This window comes from Rana temporaria, chromosome 4 (genome assembly GCF_905171775.1).
Source record: "Rana temporaria chromosome 4, aRanTem1.1, whole genome shotgun sequence".
In the NCBI taxonomy this organism is placed as follows: Eukaryota; Metazoa; Chordata; class Amphibia; order Anura; family Ranidae; genus Rana; species Rana temporaria.
Window position 1 is genome coordinate 172,393,007 of NC_053492.1, and position 10,503 is coordinate 172,403,509.

The 10,503-nt window shown below is 41.2% G+C and overlaps 1 long non-coding RNA gene across 1 annotated transcript; it reads right to left on the reverse strand.

The window, feature by feature from the left end:
- Window positions 1-8,320: 8,320 nt before the first annotated feature.
- Window positions 8,321-9,699, reverse strand: LOC120936760. The gene is made up of 4 exons (XR_005748632.1): window positions 9,074-9,699; window positions 8,888-8,967; window positions 8,689-8,763; window positions 8,321-8,422 (listed from the first exon to the last, which is right to left on the reverse strand). It is a non-coding gene; the product is annotated as an uncharacterized LOC120936760 (long non-coding RNA).
- Between the last annotated feature and the right edge of the window lie 804 nt (window positions 9,700-10,503).

Genomic DNA, 10,503 nt, shown 5'->3' on the forward strand with positions numbered 1-10,503 from the left:
AGTTTGAAGTACCACACCACTAATTAATAGTCCTGATACACATTCATTACATTGTAAAATTAGGTGAAAGACTAGGGCCAATGGCCAATACGTTTCAGGAGTCAAGAAATCATGTTTACAGACTTGATTGAGGGTACAATATACGCAGAGCTTTTTTTCTCAGAAAATAGGTGCAGGAACTCAACCACGACCCGTTCAGATTTCACAAACAGTAGAAGGGTCTTAAAGGGGCATTAAATACGAGGATTGCATTACATACAGGGTGCAGAGTTTAGGTGGGTTACACACAGTACAGAGCTGTCATTTGTAAACACAGAAACCAGACTTCTGTGTTTACAAGTGATTGTGGTGAGCAGGCACCAAAGGGTCTGAGTCAGAGGTGGTGGAACTGAGTTCCCCCAAGTTCCCCCTGAAAAAAGCCCTGAATATACGTATGGTATTTTGACCAACTGAGTAATAAAGAACAGTGGGGGTTATCCACAAAGCCGCGGCGCAACGTAACTTTTCGGATTTAAGTTACTCCGCCGCAAATTTCCCAAGTTAGGTGCCGATCCACAAAGCACTTACCTGGAATTTTGCGGCGCTGTAACTTAAATCCGTCCGGCGCAAGGCGTTCCTATTCAAATGGGCGAGTCCCATTTAAATTAGGCGCGCTCCCGCACCGGACGTACTGCGCATGCTCCGTCGGGTAAATTAGCCGACGTGCATTGCGCTAACTGACGTCGCTCCGACGTCATTTGCTTAGACGTTAACCTAAATGGCGTCCAGCGCCATTCACGGACGTCTTACGCAAACGACGTAGAATTTAAAATTCGACGCGGGAACGACGGCCATACTTAACATGGCTTAAGACAACTAGGGCTTAGCCCTAGTTTTACGCGGCGGAACTCGACGTAAACGACTTAGATTTAGAGCGACGGGCCCGTCGGAGCGTTCGTGGATCGCCGTAACTGGTCATTTGCATATTCTACGCCGGCCGCAATGGCCTCGCCACCTAGCGGCCGGCCTAGAATTGCACCCTTAAGATCCGACAGTGTAATTCAATTACACATGTCGGATCTTCGTCCTAACTATGGGAAACTGATTCTGTGGATCAGTTCCATAGTTAGGACCAGGGATACGACGGAGTAACAGCAGTTACTCCGCCGTATCTCTTTTGAGGATCTGGCCCAGTGTATATCAGCAGCTGTGTTGAGATTTTGTGTGCTGCTCCCCAATTTGCCCTTGTTAGTTGTGCCGATTACCACAAGGGAAGGATGAGGAATTTATTTAACTGATAGACAGCACAAAATTAAATGAATGAGGTCATACCCCTTCTATTATGTAAAACAAGTGTTTATTGTTGAGGAGACTTTACATGAGAAATTCTACTTATTTCTTGTCTCCGTGAACATACTGTATTGCATCGTAAATAATTTCAAAACTTTGCAATGGGGACACAGGCATTCATTTATTTAATGTATTTATTTTTTAAAATGACTGTAATTCCACTTTAAAGGATGTAGGTATCATTACTAATGGCCTTTCCAGCCTGATTGGTAAAAATCTAAATGAGTATAAATAGCTAAAGGTGTCATATGTGTTTCAGTTTTCAGCAGGTTAGGTAAAAAAGATGTGATCTTTTCAGTAGTTTTAATTAAAAATAAAGACTTTCCAAAGCCATTCTGTACAGCCTAGTCAACATGTGAAGGTTCATGCCAAGTATCTTTTACAAATGTAACTATTTAATATAAGTATTGAAAACGTGATACTACAGCGCTATTGTGGTAAATAAAAAAGAAAAGACAACAACAAGGATAACCAAATAATTAAAGCTGCATACATAAAAATAGTGTACTATACTAATAAAAACTGTGATGTAATGATGCGCTAAAATCAACCCTAAATGCTGTACAGTAAAAAAAGATGAAGTATAAATTATATTCATGAACCTAAATAGGTACTAAGGGCCAGATTCGCGTACAAGAGCGCCGGTGTAACGTAACCCGTTTATGATACACCGCCGCAAGTTTCCAGTTTTAATGCCCGATCCACAAAGCACTTACCTGGAAACTTGCGGCGGTGTATCGTAAAGACGTCCGGCGCAAGGCGAGCCAATTCAAATGGTCGTGTGCCATTTAAATTAGGCGCGCTCCCGCGCCGGACCTACTGCGCATGCTCCGTTTCACAATTCCCGTCGTGCTTTGCGCGCAGTGACGTAATTTTTTCGAACGGCGACGCGCGTGGCTTAATTCCGTATTCTCGGACGGCTTACGCAAACGACGTTCATTTTTAAATTTCGACGCGGGAACGACGGCCATACTTTAGACAGCAATACGTTTGCTGACTAATGTTAGGGCACCAAAAACGACGACTAACTTTGCGACGGGAAACTAGACTAGCGGCGACGTAGCGAACGCGAAAATCCGTCGTGGATCGCGGTAACTCCTAATTTGCATACCCGACGCTGGTTTACGACGCAAACTCCCCCCAGCAGCGGCCGCGGTACTGCATCCTAAGATCCGACAGTGTAAAACAATTACACCTGTCGGATCTTATGGATATCTATGCGTAACTGATTCTATGAATCAGTCGCATAGATAGAAACAGAGATACGACGGCTTATCAGGAGATACGCCGTCGTATCTCTTTTGTGAATCTGGCCCCATATGAACTGTGACAATCCTGCCAAAAAGTGAAAAAAGTGAAAAAATAAGTGCCAATGTGATAGGAGCAATGCAAGTGGTCGGGTGAAGCAGGGTGGAAGGAAGACAGTATCACAGGAGATTACCATCACTTCTTACCTAGTTCAGATGAATGGACTATGATTTGCATATTGGTGCTCCTATCACATTGGCACTTTTTTTGCACTTTTTGGCAGGATTGTCACAGTTCATTTAGTACCTATTTAGGTTGATGAATATAATTTATACTTAATATAAGTATTAATACTTTTATAGAATGGTATTGGTTAATAACTTGATTTTTATTTAGAAAGGGTTACAATGGGGCTCTTAAAGAAAAATAAGCAGCTCAATATATAAGTAAAATAATTATATGGGTAAGATGTTACCTAGCAATGGATTTGCAATCTTGTCTTGCCAGTCTTGAGTTGAGATAACACATCAATGCCCTTGATATCATTGCAACAGCAGCAGCTTGGTCAAGAACAATGGGTTAATTCAAAGAAACAACTTTCTGATTGGACAATAAAGATGCAGCGGCGTGCTAATAAGGTCATCCCTCTGTTCGTTTCGCACATGTGCACTTCAGTAGAATCCGATTGTCCCCTCCCTATGTAGCCTGTGTTTTTTTTACAAAGGATTACAGCAGGGCAATATCAAGACAAATGCAAGTACTTATTCTTCAGGCATTTGGCCAGTTTTCTTTACTATCTTCATAATACATCTGTTTTCCCTCTTACCTAACACTCTGGTGAAATTGAAAGACACATGGGAAAATGTTTTCCTTGCTCCTGTCACTATTCTAAACCATAAAAATAAAGTAATGTATATCTGGGTACCATAGTTCAAGTTACTTGTGTACGAAAATTATGTTCACTTACACCTCTGCCACTAAAATTAAACAAGTCATCCTTAACGGAAATTGTCTGGCAAATGCTTTCTGTATCCTGACTCCAGTACATCATGGGAAATAATACTATCAGTGTAAAGTGCACACTTTTCTGATATCAGATTGATTTTGTTGTCTGCTCTATGAACAGTGTCAGTAAAGAACCTTCATAAACTCTCACACATTGTGACATGTGCATGAGATCTCAAATGTTTTCTATCATTTGTAATGACAGCTGTCAGGGCACAATATGGAACTCTATTTTAGCTTCAGTGACATTGCTGTAAAATAAAACTACACAAAAAAAACAATAAAAAAAAAACATACACACACTTTCAAACGATTACATTTTTTTCCAACAACTTATTTGCCACTGGTTCTCATTTTCACTAATTTCTGCCCGGCTAATAAATTAGTCAGGTAATTAAAACTACATGAGAGAGAAAGTGAGAGAGAGAGAGAGAGGAAAAGACATCAGAGAGAGAGAGAGAGAGAGAGAGAGAGAGAGAGAGAGAGAGAGAGAGAGAGAGAGAGAGAGAGAGAGAGAGAGAGAGAGAGAGAGAGAGAGAGAGGAAAAGACATCAGAGAGAGAGAGAGAGAGAGAGAGAGAGAGAGAGAGAGAGAGAGAGAGAGAGAGAGAGAGAGAGAGAGAGAGAGAGAGAGAGAGAGAGAGAGAGAGAGAGAGAGATTTTGCAGCTCAATTTACACTGAACTAAAAGGAAACCACCCGGCAGGGTTACTAGGATCGTAAGATTTGGGTCACCTTTGACCACCATAAGGAGAGCAAAAATACGGCGCACATAGTGTCACTGCGAACAATGGCCAAATTGTGGTAACAGTGGAATTGAGCTTAAAGGGGTATGGTCAAATAAAACCCATAACTACTTGCCGTACAATATAGTGTATATAGTTCAGAAGTCTGTAATACTCACAGTACAGGGGTTAGGAGTGTGTAAGGCACATCGTTTAGGGATCAGGAGTACATAAAACACAGTGTGCGGCGGTCAGGAGTATGTAATGGACAGAGTGCAGGGGTCATGAGTGTGTAATGCACCATGTGTAGGGGATCAGGAGTGTATAGCACACAGAGTGCATGTGTCAGGAGTGCATAATGCACAGTTTCCTGGGATCAGGAGCATGTAGTACACATTGTGCTCGGGGTCAGGAGTGCATAAAGCACAAAGGTGTGTAATGTGCAGCAGTCAGGATTGCGTAATATAAACAGTTTGGGGATTGGGGGCATGCAATGCGCAGAGTGAAAAGTTCAGGGGCATGTCATGCACAGAGTGCAGAGGTAAGGAGTATGTAATGCACAGAATGCAGGAATCAGGAGCACATAACGCAGAGGATGCAGGAGTCAGGGGTATGTACAGAGTGCAGGACTCAAGGAAGCTCAAAAGTCCCCTGCAAGTAATAGTCTCCCTCTCCTTCCCCTCTTAGCAAAAAATATACCCTCCCACCCCAAGTAAATCCAGCACTAATCTGCAAACTCACCCCCCCCCCCCAACACAAATTCCTTCCGCAAGCCAAAATTCTCCCCAAACAAAAAGGCGAAAATTACCCCCTCCCTCCAGTTCAAATCTCCCCCAGTGCTGAAATCTCCCCTCTTAGCACAAATCTTCACTCCCCCAAATCTACCCTTTCAGCACATAGACCTTTATTCTCTTCTCTTAACTTTAGCACAGCTGTTGATTCAAAGGCACATAAAACGGGCAGTGACACATTAGAAATGCATATAAAATCTCATTAAAAAACATCCATTAATGCACATTACTTGAGCACATGGATGTAACCCAGCCCAGTTGAGTAACAAAAGTCATAGCTGCCCACACAGCTGTTATAAGGGCTATTTTGAAAATGTTAGCAATAAAATCTGTATATGACATAGTTACATAGGGCCAAATCCTCAGCCAGCGGGCGTAACGTAATTTTTCCTATTTAAGTTACACCGCCGCAAAATTTCTACCTAAGTGCCCGATCCACAAAGCACTTACCTAGAAATTTTGAGCGGTGTAACTTAAATCCGGCCGGCGCAAGGCGTTCCTCTTCTCCAGGGGGCGATTCCCATTTAAATGAGGCGCCCTCCCGCGCCGGCCGTACTGCGCATGCTCGTGACGTCATTTTCGTGACGTGCATAGCGCGAAATTGCGTTACGTCGGGTAAAAAAAAAGATACGGCGACAAAAAATTTTTTAAAATTAAAAAAAAATTGCGTCGCTAGCAAGAAAGGTCTCTTTTTACAAGGTGTAAACAGTTTACACTTTGTAAAAGCAGCCCTAATTTTGCGTTTGCAAAATAAAACTTACGGAGAAAAAACGAAGCGTAAAAGCTTTGTGGATCTCCGTAAGTCCTAATTTGCATACCCGAGGCGGCATTTCGACGCGAAATGCCCCCAGCGGCGGATGCGGTACTGCATCCTAAGATCCAACAGTGTAATTCAATTACACATGTCGGATCTTCGTCCTAACTATGGGAAACTGATTCTGTGGATCAGTTCCATAGTTAGGACCAGGGATACGACAGAGTAACAGCAGTTACTCCGTCGTATCTCTTTTGAGGATTAGGCCCATAGTAGGTAAGGTTGAATAAAGACAATAGTCCATCCAGTTCAACCTGTGTAGGTGTACGTGTGTCAGTGTCGATAATCATTTCCCATATCCCTGTATGTTGTGTTCTTTAAGATGCAGGTCCAAGAGTCTTTTAACCACTTAAGGACCGCCTCCTGCACATATACGTCGGCAGAATGGCACGGCTGGGCACATGTACGTCCTGTACTAGTACCCAGCCGTGGGCGAGTGCCTGCGGTGCGCTCCTGCGACCCGGTCCGAAGCTCCGTGACCGGGACCAGCGGACCCGATCGCCGCTGGAGACCCGGGACCGGTCCCCAGAGCTGAAGAACGGGGAGAGCTGTGTGTAAACACGGCTTCTCCGCTCTTCACTGTGGCGGCTGCATAGATTGTGTCATCTCTTTTATAGGGGGACACAATCGATGACATCACACCTACAGCCACACCCCCCAAAGTGTTTGCCATAATGTCGCAGTCACGAAAAAAATCGCTGATCGCCGACAATTAGTAGTAAAAAAAAAATATTAATAAAAATGCAATAAAACTATCCCCTATTTTGTAAACGCTATAATTTTTTTTTACCAAAAATAGGTAGAAGAATACGTATCGGCCTAAACTGAGTAAAAAAAAAATGTTTTTATATATTTTTGGGGGATATTTATTATAGCAAAAAGTAAAATATATTGCATTTTTTTCAAAATTGTTGCTCTATTTTTGTTTATAGCGCAAAAAATAAAAACCGCAGAGGTGATCAAATACCACCAAAAGAAAGCTCTATTTGTGGAAAAAAAGGACAGCAATTTTGTTTGGGAGCCACGTCGCACAACCGCGCAATTGTCAGTTAAAGCGACGCAGTGCCGAATCGCAAAAAGGGGCAAGGTCCTTTAGCTGCATTTTGGTCCGGGTCTTAAGTGGTTAAAAATATCAATACTCCTTGCTGCCACCACCAATTGTGGAAGACAGTTCTACATCCTTATCGCCCTGACAGTGAAAACCCCCCTACGCAGCTTAAGGCTTTTCCTCCAATCCCATTGTGTGACCCGCTTACACTCCCTGAGATCTGTGAACTGATCTGGGGGTGTCATTAACAATGTTTTGACGCTCACAATGGCTCACAGAAACAGTGTGAACTGTCCACAGTAGTGCTCCCTCGTAGTGTAATGACTATGCTGGCAGCAATCCTGCTACATGTTCTTGATTTGGACATCCTTTATGTTAAGATAAATAGCAAAAAGGAGGGCACCAAAGGCCCTGTCAAAATTTTACTTTGGGGCCCCATGTTCTGTAGTTTTGCCCCATAACTGACTCAAAAATAAACAATAAATATGGAAGGAAAAAAATAATAAATACCAGTTCAGAGACAGGTTTGAGTGAGGGAAGATAGGTTTGTTCGGTAAAAAAAAAAAGATTTGCTTATTCACGTATGCACATATACTTGTAGGCACACCCTAACAAATTATGTTCTGTTAAAATGTTTGGACACCCCTGGTATACATTTTATTATTTTGCTTTTTAAAAAGACTGTAGCACAACATGTGCAGAAAACTGATTTTTGTAAATGCAAAGTCATATTTATTATTTATTTTCTGAATCAAAAAGATTGAGAAAAGGTAAAATGTAGCATTTGCATAAGTCTGTATACCCTCTAAGTCAGTATTTACCCCACTGGCAGACATGACAGTCTCCAGTTACTAGTGATAGATGAACTAAGATACCATCAGTTAAGACATTTTTTTAAAGACACTGCCACATCCAATAAAATCAGGAGAATGTTTATTATCATTTGAAAAATTGCCCAACTTACAGGATGCACCAAGGCACAGAATTTCCCAGATTCATAAGATTCTTACTCTAATGTCGGAACCATTGGTAACACCTTTTTTGAATAGGTGGGGAGCAGAACTTGGTGCAACTGGAGTGAGCAAGAGAAAGAGAACATTTTGAAATTAGCAGATGGAACAACAATAGATATAAACAGGGTAGATTGGGGGTATGTGATCGAGAGTCCTAAAAAAGGATACAGCACCTCATCCCAAAATAGATTCAAAGGAGGGGAATTTTTTGGAAGAGTTGGGGGGATTATTGCGGTGCGATGAAGAAAACCAGACAAAGTATGTATGTATATATAAAAAAGGTTTATTCATTCAATTTTTACAAAATATAGTAATTCAATATACAGATAGTGCATAAATTATTTTGTGGGAGCAAGATCTAGAAATAATTTTTTCGATCAGGTCGACCCTACTAGTTTCGCCTCTTGGCTTCTTCAGGGGAATTAGGACAAGATCGTCTCTCTAGATTACTCTAAAGAGATGAAAAAGAATAAAACAATTTTAACATATGCATACAATATAAGCTCTAAAAGAAATTCGATTATATATGTTCAACAAAACATGTCATGTATATAGAGTACAAACAAAAGTTTGGCTGGGATCTCTGGCGGGGCAAGAGAAACCAAAGTTCATAGGAGCAAATGCGCATATATCCACAGCCTGGTAGCAGCCAATGCTGTTCAGCCCATGAGAGGGGGCTGGCAGCAAAATTCCATAGGTAGGAGAAATAAAACCTACCCTAGCTTCATGCACAGCCAGTCAAGGAAAAACCCCCTCAGGGTGGATATTGAAATCCAAGTTCAACTGACAGGACTTAAAAATACAGAAGAAAAATAATCTATGTTAGAATATGTGTTATTAAATTATGATCTGTTTCAACTAATTAAACAAATCCATAATAGAGTCAATAGGGTTAATATATGTAAAACAGCCATACCTTGAAGCGTAATAAAATCAAGGTGAATACAGGGGAATTAAGTAAGACAATAACATGGGCACTGAAGAGCCTCAATTCATCTGAGAAAAAAAAAAAAAAAGTGTTTGAATAGATTTAGTATACTTCATAAAGTTAGTGAGAACATGGGTAACTAAATTATTAAGTGTAAGCAAGTGATCAACTTACATGGAGTATTTAACTAGATGAACAGTCTGAGTGCAAGCAAACATCAGCTGGTGATAGAAAGTCAAAGGATAGTCGTTTGCAGCAAAAATCAAGGACCAGTCAATTGCAGCTGAAAAGTCTACAGATAATCTCCTTTAAAAAGGGTAGAAAATGAATGAAAATAAATGAAAAAGTGAAGGTTTAGCCATAAGTATTCAAACCTTACACAGAGGAGACAATAGTGAGGAGAGTGAATGGTTGCAGGATGGAAACTTACCTATCTTTAAGAGGAATAAAGACATCTGTCAGTACCCTGTTGGTAGCAGACAGATAATGATCATATCATGCTATATATAGCCTGTTGGGGAGGCGGGTGCATCGCGATTGGATCTCAGAGGTCACATGGTCGCTGAGATGCCTACAATTCCCACACTCCTTAGCGCTGAAGCAGCCGTGTCATATGATGACACCGGCCAATCAGCGGAGCCGCACTCTGGAAAAAAAGGAAAAAAGGAAGGAAACGTATGAGTGCAGAGGGGAGGAACACAGAGCACTAAAAGAGAGCGATTGCCAGCCAGCAGCACCAAAACAGTCACACATACACAGAGCGGCGTGGACCATGACCGCAAGCTGACTGATCAAGGCAAACCAAGCAATAAAACATGAAAGCAAAAGCAGTAGATCATATGTTGTAGAAGTCATAATATACTAAAGAATTAAGACAAACAAAAAATCACTAATAAGAAGGGGAGAGAGACCCTGAACAGGGATGTGAATGGGCTGATGTATGGAAAAGGGCTGTAGTGGCTTATTGGGAAGGATGCACATTACCTCCAGAACTAATTAGGGCTCAAGCTAGTCCCACATATAGGTGAACCCAGAAAGGAAAAATTGCCAAGCCAGAGACCCAAGCCAAAATAAAAAATTATATACAACATATTTACCAATAAAATGAAAAATGTAGGGTTTACACTATATGTACAAACATATGTATTCAGTATATTTCAATACATACAATCAAAAATCGACAACATTATTATTGATTCATAAATTATACATCAATATTCAAAGGAAGTAAATGTGGTTGTTATAATGATATATAGCAATATATAACACATTATTGCCCCCATCATAAATGGGAGCAGGTGGGTTGATTTTAGCCAGTGCCGGAACTTGCCCACTAGGTGGAATATGGGGCAAAGAGTTTGGTGGTCAAAGTAGAATACATGTAGGACCTGCTGGAGAGTGGCAATAGAGCAGGATGTAATGAGGAGGGAGGAAATGACCAGACCATAACACCTTTCTTAGATGGAATAACGTAGAGGCCACACCATTTTATTTAATAATAATAGAATTTCTTATAAATATTTCTTTCACAGAAAGGGCTTGAAACTGATATATTCGTTCAACCCCGGAAATTTAGTGGCATCTAACTGATGTATCCATTTGGT